The sequence below is a fragment of the Pectinophora gossypiella genome, chromosome 2 (genome assembly GCF_024362695.1).
Source record: "Pectinophora gossypiella chromosome 2, ilPecGoss1.1, whole genome shotgun sequence".
NCBI lineage: Eukaryota > Metazoa > Arthropoda > Insecta > Lepidoptera > Gelechiidae > Pectinophora > Pectinophora gossypiella.
This window is the reverse complement of record NC_065405.1, coordinates 15426876-15449546: the sequence shown is the minus strand read 5'-3', so window position 1 is coordinate 15449546 and position 22671 is coordinate 15426876. Positions and strand designations below refer to the sequence as shown.

At 38.6% G+C, this 22671-nt stretch overlaps 1 protein-coding gene across 2 annotated transcripts in view; it reads left to right on the top strand.

Moving 5' to 3' along the window:
- The window catches only part of LOC126378774 (uncharacterized), a 133677-nt gene that overhangs the window by 88161 nt on the left and 22845 nt on the right, over nucleotides 1–22671 (top strand). For both annotated transcript variants that reach the window (XM_050027165.1, XM_050027173.1), the window contains one exon: nucleotides 6475–6536. The gene's annotated coding sequence lies outside the window, so the exon portion shown is untranslated. The remainder of the gene's footprint in view (nucleotides 1–6474; nucleotides 6537–22671) is intronic.

Below are 22671 nucleotides of genomic sequence, written 5' to 3'. Positions count from 1 at the left end.
TGACATAATAATTATATTACAGTATATACTGTGAAAAAGAGCCGTGGTTGCCCAGTTGGAAGAAAATCGAATATTCCGTATCAGGAAATACATCACTTCTGGCAACAAAATTATATAATGTAGGTACGGTCACGAGTACTAATATGTATACACTTTGATACCATGTCACATTAACTTTTTTGACAAATTAAATCGTAAGTCTCATTAAATGTCAAATACGATAGTGCGACAGGGTTCTAAAGTGGGTACTTGATATTACTCATGACTGTACTTATTTTGTATGCTTTTATACGCATTTTGTACTCAACTCCATTACGAAACAAACTTCAGTGTTCTCCTCATCACATCTTGCACAACTGAAAACTTCTTCTTGAAAAGATTTTATCTCTTACGCAACTGTTTCAGAAAACTTGTTAAGCGTAAGCTGAAATTTTTCTTTAACAACTTTTTCTAATCTTCTTTCTTTTGTTCGTCTGTGCAATCAACGTTTGGCTGTTTGGAAAATTCGGTATCAATATTGTTGATACGCGCGTTGTAAAAAGAAGAGAGCGAAATACTTGAAAATGTATTGTATTATTGAGTGTTCGTGAGTTTCATAGAAGTGATGTACCTAATGATCACGGCCTCCGTAGTCCAGTGGTTAAGCGCTGGGTTCACGATGCGGAGGCCCCGGGTTCGAATCCCAGTTGGGGCATATCACAAAAATCACTTTGTGATCCCTAGTTTGGTTAGGACATTACAGGCTGATTACCTGATTGTCCGAACGTAAGATGATCCATGTTTCGGAAGGCATTAAGCCGTTGGTCTCGGTTCGGTCGGGTCGTTGATGTAAGTACTATGTAGTTGTTACATGGGCCGTGTCAGGAGCCTTTGGCGGCTCAGTAATAACCCTGACACCAGGGTTGATGAGGTTAGTATTCCACATCACAACCCACACGATAGGAAGAAGATGGAAATGATGTGACTTTAAACGACGGTGATGAAAAATGATCACCGCTGAGCACACCGTGATCGTGAGGAAATCCACATACCCAAGAAATTCCTAGGTCCCTAAGTAGGTCTGACTAGTTTATATTGTTGCTACATCGACGCGTATGCAATGACTCACGTTTTGTTTGGAAAAGTGTATTTCCCCAATAGTGCGGAGTTCTTTGAACATGAAAAATATCATAATCATTCGAGTATTATACCTATTGGCTAGTTCGTTGGTCTAACAGAAAGCTCGATGAGGTTTGGATGTCTAGATCTAGATAGATTCTTAAGAATGTACCTCTGACTACCCCATTGGGATATATCCAAACAACCGTAAACTTATAATCTTTAAATTTCAATGTTTACATTTTTCCTCGCCTTATGGTTGCTAGAAGAAATCGCTTTAAGAGTCTTTTGTAATTATTTACAATTACAAAAACGCTTTATTGCACATATAAACACAACACTATAAACAATTACAAATGTGACAAGAGAAGTACAATCGGAGGCCTTATTGCTAAATAGCAGGTAAAATCTATTTTATTTCTTTTTATTAAAAATAAAGTATATTTGTAATGGATTGTATTGTATATCCCGATGTCGTGAGCTTATGTTAAGGTGCTCCAACACTAGGAGCATTCGTGTGTAATGTAACGTCTTCTGAGCATTATGTTACATTACTGCATAGCTGCTTATTAGCGCTTCTCCTCCCTCACCAATGTAATTCTCGGATGTGAACATTACATTGCGGGCAAATGTTCGCGGTGAGGGAGTGCCTTTATGTTAAGTGATATAATGACCTTTATACACGAAGAAGAAGAAAAAAGAAGAAGCAGAAGAAGAGTTCATAGAAGGAAAGCTACAAGGAAAGACAGGAAGGGGTCAACCTAGCCAAGAAGAGCTTACATGAAACAGTTTAAAGATAAGGCGAACGTCGTGTCTTAACAGGAAGTGAAGGAATTGGCCTTTAATAAACAAGAATGGAGTATGCTACACAGACAAGAGCGTGGCTCTTAAATTAGTGATGATACCTTCATGATGACTACCATCCGCATCATCAGGAAACATATCCGAGAAATGTGTTATATGAGATAAGTGACCTAACCTGTAGGTAATTGAGTTTGATTTGCCTTTCGGGTTAAAAGATCAGACAGGTAGTCGCTTCTGCAAAAAACCGGACCTGTAAAATCTTCAGGTCAGTTAAGCGGACCCAGTGAAAACGGGATATAAAAATACCCGTTGCTTCAAGAAGCATTAGACTTGCCGTAAATATTATTAATGACATTCAAAGCCGCACGCAGAGGTCGTTAAAAATGTATAAATTCTATAAATAGGTAATCATGATGATTCATGATACCTATTGCTCGGCACGCTCTTGCGAAATTGTCTATCTTTTGAATCAGTATTGGGAAAAATGTATTTTATGAGTTTTATTCTGTTAATGTTTTGGCAATATTTATACATGAGCATAGAATAATGCTAAGTGATCATCACCAGCCCATTAACGTCCCCACTGCTGGGGCACGGGCCTTCCCTATAGATGGATAGGGAGATCGGGCCTTAAACTACTACGCGGGCCCAGTGTGGATTGGTGGTTATTAACGACTGCTAATGCAGCCGGGACCAACTGCTTAACGTGCCTTCCGAAGTACGGAGGAGCTCGAGATGAAAACTTTTTTTTGTGGTCACCCATCCTATGACCGGCCTTTGCGAAAGTTGCATACATAGAACGCTACGTATAGAACGGTAATTCTCCGCCCCGCACCGATTCGTATTGGGCGCCTACCTCACCCCTCTGGGTCTCACTTTAGTCTTGACAGAAAAAAAAAACATCATAATAATTTCGTGCACCATATTATGTTTTTTTTAATCGGATGTGTTGTGTGAGTCAGACGGACACAGACTCGTGAGTCACTCCGGCGCAAGTAGGACTTACCTAGTGACGTGCAAAATCGGCCATTAGGTATCTCGAGTCAGGAAACCACAGATAATTATTTTAGGATAAGTCACTATGACGTCACACATGGCACCTAAAGAAGCTACATTTGATATTAAAAGATGGACTTGATGAATCACATGGTGATAGATTGATAGCTCACCGTCCGTGTAAATTTAAAAGACTAATGCTGGAAAGTTGTCTTCTAACGAAGAACAAAAAACGTTTACAAAAATAAAACAGACCAGCCAGTCGCTGCCCAACCAAAGAGTTCGCGACAGTACTTATTCGCAAATAATTTTATGGCTTAACAAACCATATTACAAGTAGCTATAACCTTTCATTCTTCTTAAAAACAAACTTACCAACCTTACATTTCGTATATGTACCACGTTTCTGTATGAACTGGTAACCACTTTAATAATATTAGCCTCAAAGTGGTTTTCACTTGTCTATTGTTTATGCGCAGTGACGCATTTTGGTAGGGACATAAATTTCTCGCGTTAACTCCCTAAAATATGCAAGAATTTGTAAGACATTTTAAAGGAATTTGCCTTAAGTTATTTTGTCTCGTAGCTTGTTATCAACATGGAATTTAATGCAAAATGCTAAGACGATGAAAAATTACTAAAACTTGGCATCTGGCGTGTTTAGTAACGTAGTTGTATGAAAAGAAAAATACACATACAATAGATCAGGTCTATTTATTTTAGGGTAGGCAGAGACCGTGGAATTCCACTTACTACATCCTGACACACCAGTCATCGGTACGGCATTGCAGGACTGTAACCTGGAACCTGAAAGAGAGCAGCAGTAACTGTGTGGGCTTGGAAATACACTACTGTGTATTCAACGCCGTAATAGGACACCTGTTAGTGTATTAGAGTACTTACTGAGCGCCATCCTACTGCAGGGCAAATGGCAAGAGGGAAACCACTGCCCTATTTTTCTCAGCATGGAGAATGCTACACCGACAAGAGCGTGGCTCTTAAATTAGTGATGAATCCTTCATCATATATAAAAAAAAAAAAAATGTTTAAATAGAGTTACTTTATGTTGCTTAAGATAAGAAATAAACACTTTTTTTATTTTTTATAGTAAAAGTAAATAGGAAACAGCTAATAAGTACACTAATATCACTTGTCCAGATATTTTTACTGATAGAATTCTAACGATACCATGAACCAAATAAAAATCCAAAAATATTCTACTCCATATAAGCTGACTGATAAGTAGGAGAATGAAGTGACACCAAAATATAAATCCTTTATTTCCAACGTTGGATCATCTGAGATCAATCACTTATTGAAACTCAAGATTCTATTTTAGTTATATCCTACAATCCTATTGAAATCACGATCCGTCTTTCTTACTTTGCAATAAGGCTTTATATACCTTTTAGCTTTCCAAGGTTATCCACAAATAAACAGATCAATTGACACATCCTCCTAAGATTCTCGACCTTATTCCTAAGGGCACTGGTCCTTTAAACGACCACTCAAAGCAAACTCAGAAGTTAATATGAGAGAAGATGGCTATTTGAGCTCAAATATTTGTTTTGGATTACCTTGGCGAACTTGTTATTTACACTTTAAACAAGCATATACCTGCCTACGCTTCTAGCCATTTGTTGAGATGTTTTTCATATCGTGGCTGACTTTGCCAAGTGATTAATTTGAGTAATTGTTTGCTAAAATTATTTGTGTCTTATGGATATTTTTGGAAAAGGTGCAAATCGGTTTCGCCAAAAATTGCAGATACGTCAGTCAGGGACGATATCTTTTGTTATTTTCTTTTTTCCTTATTTTTCTTTTTAATTTCTCCACGTTTCACGGGTTGATAAGGTTGGTAATTCACCTCACAACCCACACGATAGAAGAAGTCTATTCAGTAAGTCTATTGGGAAGGAAATTCCCAGTAGTTCAGCAGGTAAGACTACTGGTAATAGGGGTTAAGGTCGAAGTTAGTTATGTACCTGCTACGTACGTTATTAATACTAGTACTTGTTTCTTCTTTTTTATATGTTTTTTTTTTCCATTTTTGTTTTTTAGCTTTTTGAATAAGCATATCTATCGATTATTTAATATTTATTAGTTCAGTGATATGCGAGTGAACATCACTTAAGACCTTTTCTCATGTATGTGACATTATGTATTATCTTTAATAAGAATAAAGTATATTTAAGCTTAAGTCAAGCGAAACAGTGCTATCAAAGATTTTCAATTACCTATAGAATTTGACTTTTTGACGAGAACGGAAACGGGACGGTTGCTTTCTTCATTGAATAATCTAAATAATTAATACGAAGTGGTGTTTTGTGGTTAATGGTCGCATTAAGTAAGTCGGAAAAAATTCGCGATAGGGTCCCTCCCTTCTTCCATCGTGTGGGTTGTGAGGTGGATTTCCAACCCCATCAACCCTGGTGTCAGGGTTATTGAGCCGCCAAAGGCCTCTAACATGGCTCATGTAACGACAACTACCTTGCATCAGTAAGTAGTATCCGGGACCAACGGCTTAACGTGTTTAATCTTACTTTCGGACAATCTGGTGATCAGCCTGTAATGTCCTAACCAAACTAGGGATCACAAAGAGATTTTCGTGATATGTCCCCGCCGGGATTTGAACCCGGGACCTCCGGATCGTGAGCCCAACACTCAAACCACTGGACCACAGAGGCCGTTCCGATAGGGTTATTATATCGAAATATTCAATAAACAAACTGAACCTATCTATTTTCGCTTCGTGCCAACAAGCCGCTTCATAACATTAAAGTTTATGCGGACTTTTGAGTTAATTCGTTTGGGGTTCGGAGTAGGAGTCTGCTCCAAGAGTGGGGGCTTAGGTTTCATCATTCATCGTCATCACCTTTTATCATTTCATAAGTCATCATTAAGAAAAATAATACATAACAAATGGCTGTATAAGCATAGTTCCCTTTGCCTTGCCCTTCGAGTAAAAACCAAAAAAAAAATATCTATGTAATAAAAAAGTTTATTTATTTACGTACTTATTCTGAATGTCCAGTGTCATTGCGTAAAAGTGATTTGCCAGTAAATGTCCGTGACATTGCCATTTGTTTTACTTTGCAACGGTCTAAAAAAAATACATAAGAAATGACTGTATGGGTATAGTTCCCTTTGCCTTGCCCTTATTAAAACCAAATAAAAAAAAATATTTATAGAATCAAAAAGTTTATTTATTTACGTAGGTTCTTATTCCGAATGTCCAGTGTCATTGCGTAAAAGTGATTTGCCAGTAAATGTCCGTGACATTGCCATTTGTTTTACTTTGCAACGGTCTAAAAAAAATACATAAGAAATGACTGTATGGGTATAGTTCCCTTTGCCTTGCCCTTATTAAAACCAAATAAAAAAAAAATATTTATAGAATCAAAAAGTTTATTTATTTACGTAGGTTCTTATTCCGAATGTCCAGTGTCATTGCGTAAAAGTGATTTGCCAGTAAATGTCCGTGACATTCCAATTTGTTTTACTTTGCAACGGTCTCATTGCTATACAGTTCATCTTTTTTTAAAATGAAAATACAAATTTATGTCTTTGTTTCAGGTTTTCATGTGTCCTGAGACGCGGCTATGATCAGCCGGTGAGCTCTCTGCAGATTCCCCTCGGTAAGTTTTCAACCCACCATAAGCTCACTATAACCCAATTTGGGTTAGTCAGAGGTACATCCATCGCAAGATTTGATTTGGTATTGGGAGCTCGGTGGCGCAGCGGTAAACGCGCTCGGTCTGCGATTGTTGAAGTTAAGCAACTTTCGCAAAGGCCGGTCATAGGATGGGTGACCACAAAAAAAAAGTTTTCATCTCGAGTTCCTCCGTGCTTCGGAAGGCACGTTAAGCCGTTGGTCCCGGCTGCATTAGCAGTCGTTAATAACCACCAATCCGCACTGGGCCCGCGTGGTGGTTTAAGGCCCGATCTCCCTATCCATCCATAGGGAAGGCCCGTGCCCCAGCAGTGGGGACGTTAATGGGCTGGTGATGATGATGACTTTGGTATTGCCTGGGCAAAATAGGCTGTGGAGGCTGACATACGCACACGGAAATGCCGGTGGATTGGCCATGTCCTTAGAAGACCTGTGGAGCACCCATCCCGACGAGCTCTGACCTGGTGTGCGCGTGGAAAACGCAAAAGGGGGCGGCCCAAAGAGACCTGGCGACGTTCGGTTTACCGAGAGTAAATAAGTCTCGGTGTGTCATGGGAACAAGCTACAGAGGCTGCAAAAGATAGCGAGGAGTGGAAATCTGTTATTCAAAACCCTACATCCCAACAGGGAATAAATGGATTACCTAGCCGCCTCCGTGGTCTAGTGGTTAGAGCGTTAGGCTCACGATCTGGAGGTCCGGGTTCGATTCCCGATGGGGACATTGTCGAAATCACTTTGTGAGTCTGTCCTTTGTTTGGTAAGGACTTTTCAGGCTTGAATCACCTGATTGTCCGAAAAAGTAAGATGATTCCGTGCTTCGGAGGGCACGTTAAGCCGTTGGTCCCGGCTATTAGCCGTAAAAACACCTCCACCAACCCGCAGTGGAGCAGCGTGGTGGAGTATGCTCCATACCCCCTCCGGTTGATTGAGGGGAGGCCTGTGCCCAGCAGTGGGACGTATATAGGCAGTTTATGTATGTTATGTGTCATGGGAGCAAGCCACAGAGGCTGCAAAAGCTCGCGAGGAGAGGAAATCTGTTATTCAAAGCCCTACATCCCAACAGGGGATAAATGGATTACCTAGAAGAAGAAAAAGAATTGTTAAATGTAATCGATTATATCGATCAATCGATAATTGCATTATTTGATGATTAGATTACTTAGATATTCAGTCGATTATCGGGCAACACTAATTTACGTACTATTCATCTGTTGTTAGCGTCTGAGCATAATAATTATACTCTACCCTCTCATAAACGTTAAAAGCAGCAGCTACGTTCGTTAGTCTGTTTGTACGTGTTGTAATGAAATTACAAAGTTTGTCCACACTGCATATATCTCGATTAATTTCATGCATATTCACACGCAAATGTAGAAGTAACTTCGTGCGAATGAAATCATAGTTATATCATCTGGTTCGCTTTGTAAGTAGTTGGTGGTTCTTCTGTCGTGTGGTTTTTTTATTCGCTCGTGTGAGTTGTTAATCGATGTCAGGAACTCAGGTGTCATTAATATTGAGCCGCTCAAATAACGACTTACTTAAGTAAATTGCAGATGATCAGGTTGATTCAGGTTCAGATTGTATTGGTAAATACTGTTTTTTTTTTTGTGATTTTGGTTTCTTTTTCTAATTATTATTTAATCTTAGTGTTCTTTTTTAAAAATTATTTTCGGTGTGGTTCCTGTCCTGTGTTAAATGTAATGTACCTGTCTGTCTGTGTCTGTAGTATCCGAAAATAATGAATGTTTCTTTATTTCTTTCTAAATAGGACCATCATTTCCCTATTAGTATCCTATTTTTTTTCCTAACCTTACCTAACCTGAAGATATAACGAGTCCGGTTTTTTACAGTAGCGACTGCCTATCTGATCTTCCAAACCGCGAAGGGAAAGCCAACCCAATACAGGTTAGGTGACATACCTCCGAAAATGCATTTCTCAGGAATGTAGGTTTCCTCACGATGTTTTCCTTCACCGTCGAGCACATGACAATCATTTATGATCCAAACATGAATTCGAAAACAAATTCGACATTCGACAATCATTGGTTTAGGCCTGTGCTGAATTCGAACCTGCAACCTCAAAGTGAGAGGCAAGCGTTCTATCAACTGGACTGCCACGGCTTTCTAAATAGGACAAAATGCATAAAATGCCAGTCGAAGCCGAGAATCATCTTTCGAACAATCAGGGGGTTAGCCAAGTTGCAAACGATTTCAAAAAGCGGTCTTGTTGCGAGCGCGTACGTGAAAAATATCGAGAAAGCAAAAGCATTGTAAGCTGATTTTATTATGAACGAAGAATTGTCATTTTTAAAACAACAGAATGTACTTACAAATATATTTAAAAAAAAAAACTTAGGACGACCCAGGAGGCCGTCGTTAACACTCCCCTGGTGGTTGGTATTCGGGTCTTATGATAACCAAGTGGTCATAATTTGGTTGGTTGGAATTTCTAGAATGTTACAATATGCCTTTAGGTATTCTGTAGTATTAAATTATGAAGGAATGTTCAGTACGTGGTTTGCCTTTGTTCTGAACTTGTAGTTTCTAACTACAAGGTTCGGGAAGGGTATATCTAGTATTATCTAAGTTTTAATGTTTTACACGGGTTAAAGATATTTGCTTCTACCCTTGTATGGATAACATAACATAAGCTCACGACTATATCCCAATTGGGGTAGTCAGAGGTTTCTGTTAGACTGTTAGACCAACGTCTAACTATTGGTGAGCCATATCGCCGTCTATAATGGCCGAGCCAACAGTGTTTGTGAAAACTGCACTTAAAATAGCTCGGTAACGATAACTTAGTGGCATTGAAGAGTTTAGAACACGTTTATCTGCTTGTCTTCCCAGGGATGTCTTTAAATCCGACACAGGGTTTCATTTCTAACATGATGTACAATTGTAATGGGCGATAGGCTCTTGTTACCACAAGGTTCATATATACCTTGAATAAAGATATTTTTGAATTTTGTCACTACAAAATATACGTATTTACCACTACGATCTATATTTTCTCTGCTTTGCTTTCGACGTCCAAAAGATCATATAAAAGAGACATGTCCGGGATGATTTTTCATTCACTCTCAGTTCAGCATAGTGGCAAAAACAAAATGATAGGCTGCGTTTCCATTGACGCGGAGCTGAGCGGAGATGAGCAGGGATCGACCAATCACCGTGAGGGAGAGGGTGACACAGCGTCTTCGTTTTTCGCTCTCTCTAACGCTGTGATTGGTCAAATCCGCACATCTCCGCTCTTCTCCGCCCATCTCCGCGTCAGTGGAAACCCGGCCTTATGAAGGGTAATAAGTATACACGGGATTTCCATTATATTGCGGGCTACCTTCATTACAACACAAATTGAATCCCTGACGGGCGCTCAGCGAGCGATCCAATTATACTTCTACCAAAGTAATATTAACAATTATGTTTCCTAGTAGTTAGCAAACTACAACATAATATTTGTTTATTAGTGTTGATACCAGTACGGTCACGTCACGAGCATTAATATGTATACTTTTTGTACTTCATGTCACATTAACTTTTTTGACAAATTGAACTGTAAGTCTCACTAAATGTCAAACATGTTAGTGAGACAGAGTCCTAAAGTGGGTACATTATATTGCTCATGACTCATGACTGTACACGCCATCTAATTTTATTTTAAGTTATTTCTGTCATTTTCTTATCCACCGAAAAGGAAAGGGACGGATATCGACAGGCATAAAATTTGAGGAACACACGTCAATTTTCAGGAATTTTAAAAACCCTCCCATTTTTTATATATTGGCCAATAACCCGACATAATTAAGTTGACAGCACACGTCAAACGGGATGCACACCAGCGAGATGCCTATTTTATTCGCCCGGGTTATAAATTCTTTTGAAAATTAAAAGTTGTCAATCGTCCGTCCCTTTCCTTTTCGGGGGATAAGAAAATGACGGACATAACTGAAAATAAAACTACGAGGTGTCTGCAGGAATCGGGGCCATTGTATGAAAATAAAATTAAAAATGGCCGTGATTAGATTCCGTTAATTTACTAGCTTTATTTATACAGATTCAAAAGTATTAAGAGCTTTAAGGCTGCTTGGTGAGGTGTGGGTACTTAGTTTATCTTACGATGGATGTACGTCTGACTACCCCATTGGGATATAGACGTGGGCTTCAAGGGTATTGGATATTAATTTCAATTTGATACCTCCACACGTTCCCGAAAAATATGATCCTATATGGGTTCCGTTTCTCCTTTTGAGGTTCAGAACCCTAAAAATGACAAGCGATGAACATAAATGTATTCAAATTCAAATTCAAAAATATCTTTATTCAGTAGGTAACATAGTTACACTTTGAATCGTCAATTTTTACGTAACGAACGTCTCATCCGCCTAAAACTACTGCAGCTTCTCACAACCTGTATAGCTGGGGAAAAGAAGCTGCAAGAAAAACCTTGGCACAGGGCCCTAGACGTTCTTTAAAAAAATAAAAATAAACATAAAATATTACACAATTGAGTAATTTAGCTGCCTAATATCAGTTCTCAGAAAGTAATCCCATGCATTCATATCTTCTAAATAATCACTAACTTTATAATAACCTTTTTGTAAAGTTTTTGTTTAACTACTGTCTTAAAACAATGGGAATCTTATTGTAAAAACATATACATTGCCCCTTAAAAGATTTAGTAATCTTATGTAATCGACTGACTTGTAAAGCAAGTTTATTTTTATTCCTGGTATTAACAATGTGCCGATCGCAATTTTTTGCAAATAATCTTATATGTATATTTACCGTAGTATTGTTTACTGGTTACGATTTCCGTGCCTCACGTGGGTTGTGAGTACTCCGGCCAAGTAGTTAATGCCATCTGCGGCAAATCTACAATAAGTCACGTCAAAAAAAAAAAAAAGGTTGTGAGTAGGAGTACCAACCTATTGAGCCGCCAAAGGCCCCTGACATGGCTCATATGACGACTACTAACTTACATCAGTAAGTAATAACCGGGACCAACGGCTTAACGTGGCTTATGAAGCACGGATCATCTTACTTTTTGGACAATCAGGTGATCAGCCTGTAATGTCCTAACCAAAACTATGGATCACAAAGGGATTTTTGTGATTTGTCCCCACCGGGATTCGAACCCGGGACCTCCGGATCGTGAGCCGAACGCTCAACCAATGGACTGGCCGTTACTGAACTTATGCTGAATGAGGCCCTTTTATAAAGGACACTGCCACCATTGTTGACCAGTCCATACACTTAATTACAATTTGTCTTAATGTCTACTGTCTATTTATTTGTACTCTATTGTGTAAGTTGTTTTTATTACGTGTTCTGATCGTAAATTGTAAGTTATGTGTTATTCCGTGTTCTGTTTTTTATCTGTTACTGTGGTGTCCCTTTATGATATACGTTTCTTTCGTTCTTCTTACTCTGCAACTCTATATACCAACACTAAGTTATAGATAACCATAAAACCTAAACTTAAAGCGTGTACAAAATAGAACACATGTCTAGACTAGTTTTCTTAGACTCGGCTGTCTACAAAGCCTTCAAACACCCTAGACATGCGAACCACATCGCGTGACAAACTTACCACTACCATTGTACGAAGACCAAAGATAATACTTACATAAACAACATTTATACTGTCCCACTGCTGGGCACAGGTCTCCCCTCATTCAACCGGCAGGGGGCATACTCCACCACGCTGCTCCACTGCGGGTTGGTGTAGGGACCAACGGCTTAACATGCCTATCACCTTACTTTCAAGATAATACCAAGTTTAAAATATAAGAAGCCTCCCCGGGGCGTCTCTAGTGTGGCAGACTATGCATAGAATTATTACGACCTGTCCCATTAAAATCCTGTAAAATCCTATTTTAAACCTGTGCCGTGTTTATCAAAACTTACAAGTCTACACGTTCACAAGCTACAAGTTACTCACAAGTACGTGTAAATTAAGTTTGTCACAAAAAGTAGAGGAATTGTAAAATATACTTGTGAAATATATTGACACTTGTAACGTGTAATTTACATGTGTAGTTTTGATAAACACATTCTTGTAATAATAAAAATTTTAGAAGAAAATTTCTTGTAATACAGGGCTTGTAAGATTTGATAAACAGGGCCCTAGTCTTCATTTTGTAACAAGATGATATTTTACCGCACGCTCGGATGGCTTTTAATAAGATTTTTTCTTGGTTAAGTTATTAATATACTTTTATTTAACTCTTTAAATTTTTTACAAAATGTTTTCTGCACGGATGACTATGCCTAGTTTTTGTAGATTGAAATGTTACATTTCGAGTTCTCTGTCGGTTCACTATTTGGAAACAATTATCTGTCTACTTATAAAAAACTATTAAACGTAACATCTCAATAAGTGGCTTTTTCATGCTTTTGATTTACTTTTTTAATTCTACTTTTAAGGCAGTTTCGTCATAAATAATGCTGCGTATAGAATGGTAACTCTCCGCGTCAGTGAAAACCCGGCCTAACGCAGCCTATAAACCGCTTAAGTCCCCAAAAACGGCCTTCCACAAACAAGGACGATCCTCTCTCATAAACAATAGCCATTGTTTCAAGTATTAGGATAATTATACGGTGTAACCTACCATAATAGGAAGCGTCTTCACTCTGTCATCATGTTCGTCGTTTCATGGGGTCGTTAGCCTACTTTGAGATTTGATTAAACATTTTTTGGCTCTTAGTCCTTGTGTTTGGACAATCTGCATTGTTGTAGTAACTTGGAGAAAATAAGTTTCTTATGCCTAATTATAGGATAAAGAATAATACTGTGTACAGAACGGTAATTCACCGCCCCGCGCCAATTCGTATCGGCGCCGAGCTATTTTACCTCACCCCTGTGAGTCTTAGTTTAGTCTAAATGACCCTTAGCCGGTAAGCAGTAGGGGAGCACGCGCGGACTGTCTATTTCGCTCGCACTTACGCGGTAAGAATTAGTTTTTTTTTATGGAGTGTCTAGGGCGTTACCTAACGATAAATAACGATTTAAGGCAGTTTCGTTATAAACAATACTGCGTATAGAACGGTAACTCTTCACCCCGCACCAATTCATATCGGGCGCCGAGCTAGATTTACCTCACCCCCTCTCGACCTTCTAAAATTTTACTAATTGGCCATAAAGAGAAATGGAGAGCGCGCTGACACAACTGGGGACCTCAGGCCTATTGTCTTAAATTTTGTACCGGGTGAGAGTCCTCTAGAGGTGGCCAATCAGCTCGATCGCTATCGATCCACTAGGGTCAAGTAATTCTTTCAAATATTATCCTCTCAGACGGCGCTCTGAGCCGAGGTTCGCGCCCAACTGAGCACCCTCAGGCAGACCTGTTGTCTTAAATATTGCACCGGGTGAGATCCGCCAGCGCTCTCCATTTGTCCGGCCAAGTAGTTGATGCCGTTTGCGACAAACGTGCAATAAGTCAGGTAAAGAAAAGCTTTCGTGCTCCTCGTTCGTGTGTTCGTGCAAAATTTAGATATTTTTTTCATGCGATCGTAGGACAGAATCCGACAGGAACCAAAGCAAGTTTCTTATCCGACAACTTGTGAATCTAGCTAATTATTATGTTAAACATAATGAATAATAAATAATTACCTACATAATGCGTATATTTACATAATTAATTATGTATATTTTAAAGACTACATATTCACTGCTCGAATCATTTTTTTTTACATATTGTAGATTTGCCGCAAATGGCGTTAACTACTTGGCCGGACAAATAGGGAGTGCTGAGGGCTCTCACCCAGTACAAAATTTAGAACAGGGTGCCCAGTTAGACGCGAATAATAATTGAAAGAATTAATCGACCCTAATGGGTCGATAGCGATAAGCGCTGAATGAGGAAAATCGTCGATCACGCTGGCGGGGTCAGTATCGGGGTCCTGAAACTCGAATCATCAAGTTCTCCTTGTAAGTCGAAAATGCTGTGAGAAAAAAGTAGTTTCGAGAATAAATAGTAACACTCTCAGGTGCACTCAAACATAGTCTCTATGTATGAAAGACGTTTGCGAGATGAGCTCTCTTTATGTTCTGTTTTGATGCGGACACATTCAAAGAAATCACGTGTCTGTTTCATTTCCTTGTCAATCTTTGATAAAAGTACTCCTTTCTTGTTGGTACAGTCAGAAGCAAATAGTTAGTGACAGTCAAGTTATACATATAGTTAGCAAAATCCAGAAATTCCAATAATTAGGGACGTTTAAGGTGGCCGTATAGATAGTACCTAACACTCTAAGGGACCAAAAACATCGGCACAACCTGCGTATTCAAAAAGTTGGCAACAACTTAATCGTCATTAGCACTAGCTAGAGACCATAGAAACAACAAAAGGTTGCTAAAATAATTATATTTTGTATCAAAGGTATGTGCCTGTCATACAAGGTAACTCTAAACCGCACAAATTACTCATGAAAAGATTGTGATGCCCGAAAAGGCCTTGTAGCCCTAAAAGGGCCTTCAGAAAAGTGGGCCAGCTATGGACGGTACTCGTATTATTGGCAAAATTCCAGAGGTCCGGGTTTCTATTTTTTTGACGTGACTTATTGTAGATTTGCCGCAAATGGTATTAACTAATTGGCCGTACAAATAGGGAGCGCTGACGGCTCTCACCCGGTGCAACATTGATGACAGCCTGAGGGTGCCCAGTTGGACGCGAACCTCGGCTCAGAGCGTCGTCTGAGTGGACAATATTTGAAAGAATTAATCGACCCTAATGGGTCGATAGCGATAGGCGCTGAATGAGGGAAATCGTCGACTACGCCGGCGGGGTCGGTATCGCGGTTATGAAGTAGGGTTGTCGCGAGCTGATCGGCCGCCTCTATAGCTATGTCCGGGCTTCAAGTGGGCCCCTTTCATAGGCATTTAATATGTTGGCAAGACACAACAGTGTGTTGGCGTACAATATACTCTTATAGCGATCGACTTTAGAGACGTTAAAGCAATGTCAACGAGAATAAGCGAGAACAACTTATGCGAAGTTTTTATTCCCGTCTTTTTTGAGCACAAAAGTCTGAAATGTCGTATGGAAATCACACTTGTATTATGTTATTTATTCACGCTTCAATCCCTGTCGGCGCGGCGTGAAAGGTGATTACAAATGGAGCTTACATTTCATCAAAAACTATAGGTATAGGTTAGTACTTCTTCTGGGTGTATATGTCACCGTAAAATTGTAAATAACGTTAGATTATAATCTATCGATTTGAATCTCGCGAGATTGTGAACTGTCGAATAATTATGAATCGTATCATATTGCTTACAATTTAACGTATTATTTTTCGGTAGATTATAATTTATCGAAGTGAAACCGTCAAATTGTGATACGAAACGCACCTCGCGTGCTATACCATAGAGTTACAAAACTATTAGAGTGAGCATAATGTTAATTTGGGATTCTCTTAAAATGCATAAATGTTTTTGTCATAATTTTAATTATCATAATCCTTTTTGCATAACGTTTTTTAGCATAATAGTTTTACTTTCCCATAATAACATCTAGGAATACTGGTTTGTTAGGTATAACTTATTTTTGGGATTAATAAATAGATATCCATAATTCTTTTTTAGAATAATAGTGTTTTGTCATAATTTTTACAAGGCATAACAGTAGGTTAGGGTGCGGCGGGGGTGGCCCTTGGGCCACCCCTATGCCGCCAGCATGTTTATCTTACACACGAAAAGTATACTGAATGATACGTTTCAGATTTTTTAATTTTGATACATTTTTTCTTACCATGTGATGTCAGAATTATTGATTACTTACTAAATAATTAATAAATACGTACTTGATTTCACAATCTTGAAGAGCATTTATTTTATTTGACTGACACCTGTGTTTTATTCCTAACTCTATGGACACAGAACGGTCTACTGTAAGGCCGACCAATCAGGGACAGCCGTCGGACAGTTGACAATTTGACAATTGTAAGATTGTGATTTAACAGTTTTACTTCGATAGATTATAATCTGACGAATAATAATACGTTAAATTGTAAGCATTATATTACGTTTCACAATTTTTCGACAGTTCACAATCTCGCGAGATAGATTATAATCTACAATTTTACGGTGACATATATATACGTATACTTCGTTATAACTGTTATGAAGAAAAGACGGTGTGAATAATTATAATAGTAAGAAGCGTTTTATGTCAGCCAGCTAATATGGATCCAAATAGAAGTTCTAAGATATTTTTTTTGTGATTATTGAAGATGAATGTGAGTAGATTAGACGTCTGCCTCGTGAGGGAGAGAGTGACAGAGCGTCTTCGTTTTTCGCTCTCTCAAACGCTATGATTGGTCAAATCCGCACATCTCCGCTCTTCTCCGCCCATCTCCGCTTCAGTGGAAACCCGGCCTAACGCAGCCTATAAACCGCTTAAGTCCCCAAAAACGGCCTTCCTCAAACAAGGACGATCCTCTCTCATAAACAATAGCCATTGTTTCAAGTATTAGGATAATTATACGGTGTAACCTACCATAATAGGAAGCGTCTTCACTCTGTCAGCATGTTCGTCGTTTCATGGGGTCGTTAGCCTACTTTGAGATTTGATGAAATAAAAACTTATGAATTACATTTTTTGGCTCTTAGTCCTTGTGTTTGGAACAATCTGCATTATTGTAGTAACTTGGAGAAAATACGTCTCTTATGCCTAATTATAGGATAAAGAATAATACTGTGTATAGAACGGTAACTCTCCGCCCCGCGCCGTTCCGTATATTTTACCTCACCCCCTCTGAGTCTTACTTTAGTCTAAATGGCCCTAATCCGGTAAGGAGTAAAAGGAAGCACGCGTGAACTGTCTACGTCGCTCGCACTTACGCGGTAAGAATTACTTTTTTTATGGAGTGTCCAGGGTGTGACCTAATGATAAATCAAACAAAATGAATCATCTTTTTTGTTTTATCTGATGTGAAAACCGTTCATAACGCCTCGCTTCATAAATCTTAAAATCGCACATTCAATCGTAATTCATAATAATTAATAAATAACCGACTGCATATTAAGAACGATTTCCAGACATAGAATCCAAAAAGAAATGAATGCCTACATAATTTAGCAGATGAATCACTAAGTAGTATAATGAGATGAAAATGCGGAGGTAACAGAACGGAAACGGTACGTTATCTGAAGCCTCGCCATCTGATATGGACTCATTAAAACTGCTTGTTAAAGGTCAAGGAAAGATCAGGTCAAGTAATTCATTGTCATCAGCTCTTTACCCCCTTTTTTGACTAATCTAACCTGAAGATTTGACAGGTCCGGTTTATTGCAGAAGCGACAGCCTGACTGCCTCTCCGCGAAAGGAAAACCAACCCAATACAGGTTAGGTCACATTCACGTACCTTTGAAACATTTTTCTCGGGAATGTGAGTTTCCTCTCGCTGATCGCATGATACCAAATCATTTATGTTATGGCACATCCCGGACACTTCAACAAACCTCGTTTTACACAAACTGTGTGTGTGACGTCAAATACCATACGATTCAATTAGAACTATGTTCGAGGGGGTAAACCTAGCTCAAACGCTGGTGGGGAGCGGAGAGTTGTCATTCTATACGCAGTATTAGGTATTCTCTATGGATATGGTCTATACATGAATTCGAAAACAATTTGGGAAATCATTTTGACAAGTAAGCTGTTCTCTAGGTGTCTACATTGCTTGTACGTTACACTACGGCAAACAAATGTTTTTTTCTGAAACAGTTTTATCCACCTCACCATGCAAATCCATTTTGGTGAAGGTTTTGGTGGGAAGAAGAGAGGAATGGCGATTACTCCACCGACAAGAGCGCAGCTCTTAAATAGAGAGAGAGAGAGACAAATCCATTTTGACAACCTATAAGTTCATACAATATCCGCGACGGCGTTCCAGGCCGGTGCTCGTTTTGAACGATACTCAACTATCTATGCTTATACGAAACGCCACAAAAGCTGTCCTATGCTCACGTCGTCACAAAAGGTGCAGTCGAAACGGTCGGCATCGCGGGAGTGGCATTGTACGAATACACACTGTCGTGGCTCGCCGTTACGGGCTGTTGAATACGCCGAGATACCTACACTCGAGTGTCGTATTCGAGAACGTCTGATGGTGATGAACTTAGGTCCTTGTTGTTTGGCTTTCGACATGGTGTGTGTGTATCAGTAAATTTTTATGGCCTCTTTTAACGTTTTAATATCCAGAAGAAGTAAAATAAATACTACATTACATAGATAGTGCAAGGCTTAGAGGTGAACTGTACCGTAAGGCAGCGATCACAATAGATCTTATTGGTCGCAGTGATACAGTGCATAGAATAAGGTCTGCAAAGCCTAAAAAAAGAACCTAACCTAACATAAAAAAAAACAAATTGGTTCTGTAATTTTAAATATAATTACAAATTAATTTACGTCGTGTCAAGAACTTTATTTTAAAAGGTACGCAAATTGTTCAACCGCTTTTGGCAATTTTCAACAACTTTTAATAAAGAAACTTTCGTGGTGATGAAATGAAAGGTGCAGCTCAAATCATAGACATACATACATAAACTCACGCCTGTGCCCAAGGGGTAAGCAGAGATAAAATCATAAACAAAAAGAAATAATGATAGAAATATAATCTAATCTAAATCGGTGGAGACACGCTCGAAAATGTGTGAAACTAACCGTAACTAATTCATATGTTACGGTGTTTGTTCAGTTGACGCTATTTATAAGCGTATTCATAATGAAGTATTTTTATTAGTTTATGAATTAGACACGGAAACTCGAATTGTGTTGAAGTTGCGAATCCGAATTTCGTATATGGCCGTATACCATTTTTCAGTGGTATAAGAATCTGAATCCGGAGAGAAGGTGAACGTCGTGTCTTATAAGGAGGTGAAAGAATTGGCCTTTGATAGACAAGAATGGGGAATGCTACACCGACAAGAGCGTGGCTCTTAAATTAATGAAGATGCAGAATCCGAATATGTTTTCAAGTTTCTTGTATAATTTGTGTGTTAACGGTGAAGATCAGGATAAATTAAGCCCAAAACATATACAGTGTTACTACAAAACACAAACTAAAAATAAACTAGGTTTAAAATAGTATTTCGCGCCACGAAACAAGTCGGCGGATTTTAATGAAACTAACTTAAAGTCAAGTAAGTCATAATAATTCTATGCAGAATCTGCGACAGTAGCGCCGCGGCCTTCGGGACTTCTTTCGTATACGGATTATATTTTAAACATAGTTTATCTTTTAGTCTTTGTTTTGTAGTAACACTGTTATCCTCTAACGTACAACCCCTGCTTTTAGCCGCCTTAGTTGGATAAAAATGAGACCTGGGTCTTCACTATCGACTTCTTTTACGTCTAAAAATTTAAGAATTGTGATAGTAACTTAGCATTACTATCATTCACCTTCACCTTTGTCACGTACCTAGCATAATTATTTACAGACTCGAGCAGTTTCATAAACTTGGGACAAACGTGCGTTATCTCGCTACTCCAGTATAATATAAACATCTTCAGACGACTCCGCGCTTCACAAAAACTAAGTACATTACACTTTCCTTGTATAAACACATGCATTATTTATAAAGAAAAAGTGTTTTATACAGATCGTGTCGAATGAAAAACCACAGTCGTGCGCAATTTAACACTTCGTTAAACAAAGACACGTCTCGTAGTTATACTATTATGAACCTAATTGCTGTTTGCTTAGCAGGAAATTACCTCGTATTGATATCAGGTTAGATAGATAGATAGATAAAACACTCTATCGAGCACAATGGACGTAAGATACATAGCTCATGCAGCAATTTCTTCTAGACGACCTTTGGGTACAGAAAAAAATTGTACAATATAATAGTACACTGCCACCCAGCCAGCGAGAAAGAGCCGCCCCTACCTTACCCCCAATTTTACTTTCATCGGTGAATATCATATTTCCAGTTATATGGTACTCTTCCAATGTCTGGGGGTCGGTATTTTCGAGGCATTGGAACTCTATGTCTTCCTCGTTGGCCGGATGCAAGACCTTTGATTTGGCCAACGTATGATATTCTATTTCATGAAATCATCAATTCTAAGATCTGGCGACGACATATCCATTATAACAAGAATTACGTATAAAAAAGCTTTATGGAAAAAGCTTCCCTAATCCAATCTAGTTAACTCGGAAATCCTTTGATATACATACGTTTGTCGTCGCGCTGAGAGCATTAATCTGCTCGCGTCTTGTTATATGCCACCCTTATTGCCATCAGAACAGAGATGGATTAAGAATGCTGTCAAAAAAATGTGACAGTAAGAGAAGAAAAACAGAAAGTACGTTTTTTTTTTCACTATGCTAGATTGTCCCACTTCTGAGAAAACGCGTGCACTAGTGTACTAATCGACTGCATATCGATGAATAAAATCAATTGTCTTCTAAGCCCCTAATAATCTAAATGTCGAATAATCGATTATCGATGTTTGGATCATAAAATTATCATCACCGGCTCAGCGGTGAAGGAAAAACATCGCGAGTAAACCCCCGTATTCCCGAGAAATGCATTTTCAAGAAGCAAATGGAATTCCATATGTTGAGTTTATATATTATGTATGAGGTCTTTTTTAATTCCCCTGAACTACGCCCACCAGAAGACAAGAATAGGATAGTTTCCAAGTAGTCACATCAGGTTAGTCTGTTACATTTTACTCACAATCAAAACACGAAATTACTATTTGTATGAAAAATCAACCTGTGACGTCATTGAAAAACGTGACAAAATGTCGCACTGACTATTACATTTTTCTTTATTGAAATTCATCATCATTATTTCCCTAGCATTATCTCGTTTTTCACAGAGTCCGCTTACCTAACCTGAAGATTTGACAGGTCCGGTTTTTTACATAAGCGACTGCCTGTCTGACTTTCCAACCCCTGAAGGGGAATCCAGCCAAAAAAAAAAAAAAAAAAAAAACAAATAGAAAAAACTAAACGCTTTTTGTCACCTTTAGATCTGTCTTTATTTATTAAACAGAATTTCATGATTGGGATGTTTCCTAGGTCAAAGATAACCTGGGAAACTTCCCAATATGCTACCACACTTACTATTGAAATGAAATTTTAAGTCTGTTAAGCGGCTAATTCGATTTATTTAATCCTAATTACTACTTAAAATGATTAGCGGCTTAACAGCTGACGCAAGCTGAAATGTCGATGGATTTAATAGGACTAATTAGTGCTAGCGATTATCTAACGTATCCGTTCGTAATGCGTTACAATTTCATGTGAAAATCCGATTATTGTACAACATACTTACGTAATTCTATTATAAAAAAATAAATAAAATAAAATAAAAAGCATTTATTTCAGGCGTTGCCCATAAAAAAGTTACACACAGACAACATAATTACATTACACACGGACAAAAAAAAAATTATACGCCTATCACTAGGAGTATTTTCGCTTATTGCGATTATGGATTACCAGCGTGAGGTATGCCTGTAAAGTCTCTATGTCAATAATAAAAAGTGCCCTTTTTGCTTCGCCGCAGTTGGGTTATTAGCAACTTTTTTATGGGTATATAAACTTATCATGTGCTATACACCTAATAATGATTACAATTATTAATAAAATAAACCGGCCAGTAGTTGAGCGTTGGGCTCACGATCCGGAGGTCCTGGGTTCGATTCCCAGTGGGGACATATCACTAAAATTACTTTGTGGTCCCTAGTTTCGTTGGGACATTACAGGCTGATCACCTGATTGTCCGAAAGTAAGAAGATCCGTGCTTCGGAAGGCACGTTAAGCCGTTGGTCCCAGTTACTACTTACTGATGTAAGTAAGTAGTCGTTACATGAGCCATGTCAGGGGCCTTTGGCGACTCAATAGCAACCCTGACACCAGGGCTGATGAGGTTGATATTCCACCTCACAACCCACACGATAGAAGAACTATTTATTTCAATTAATAATAATAATAATCTTTATTGTACAAACTTACAACAACAGAATGACAATAGTTAGACAATAAAAACAAGTGCAATTACAAAAATACAGATAGCAGCAATGGTTAATTAAACAGGGGTCTTCAAACTAACTAATTAAGCGTGTGTCTTGGGG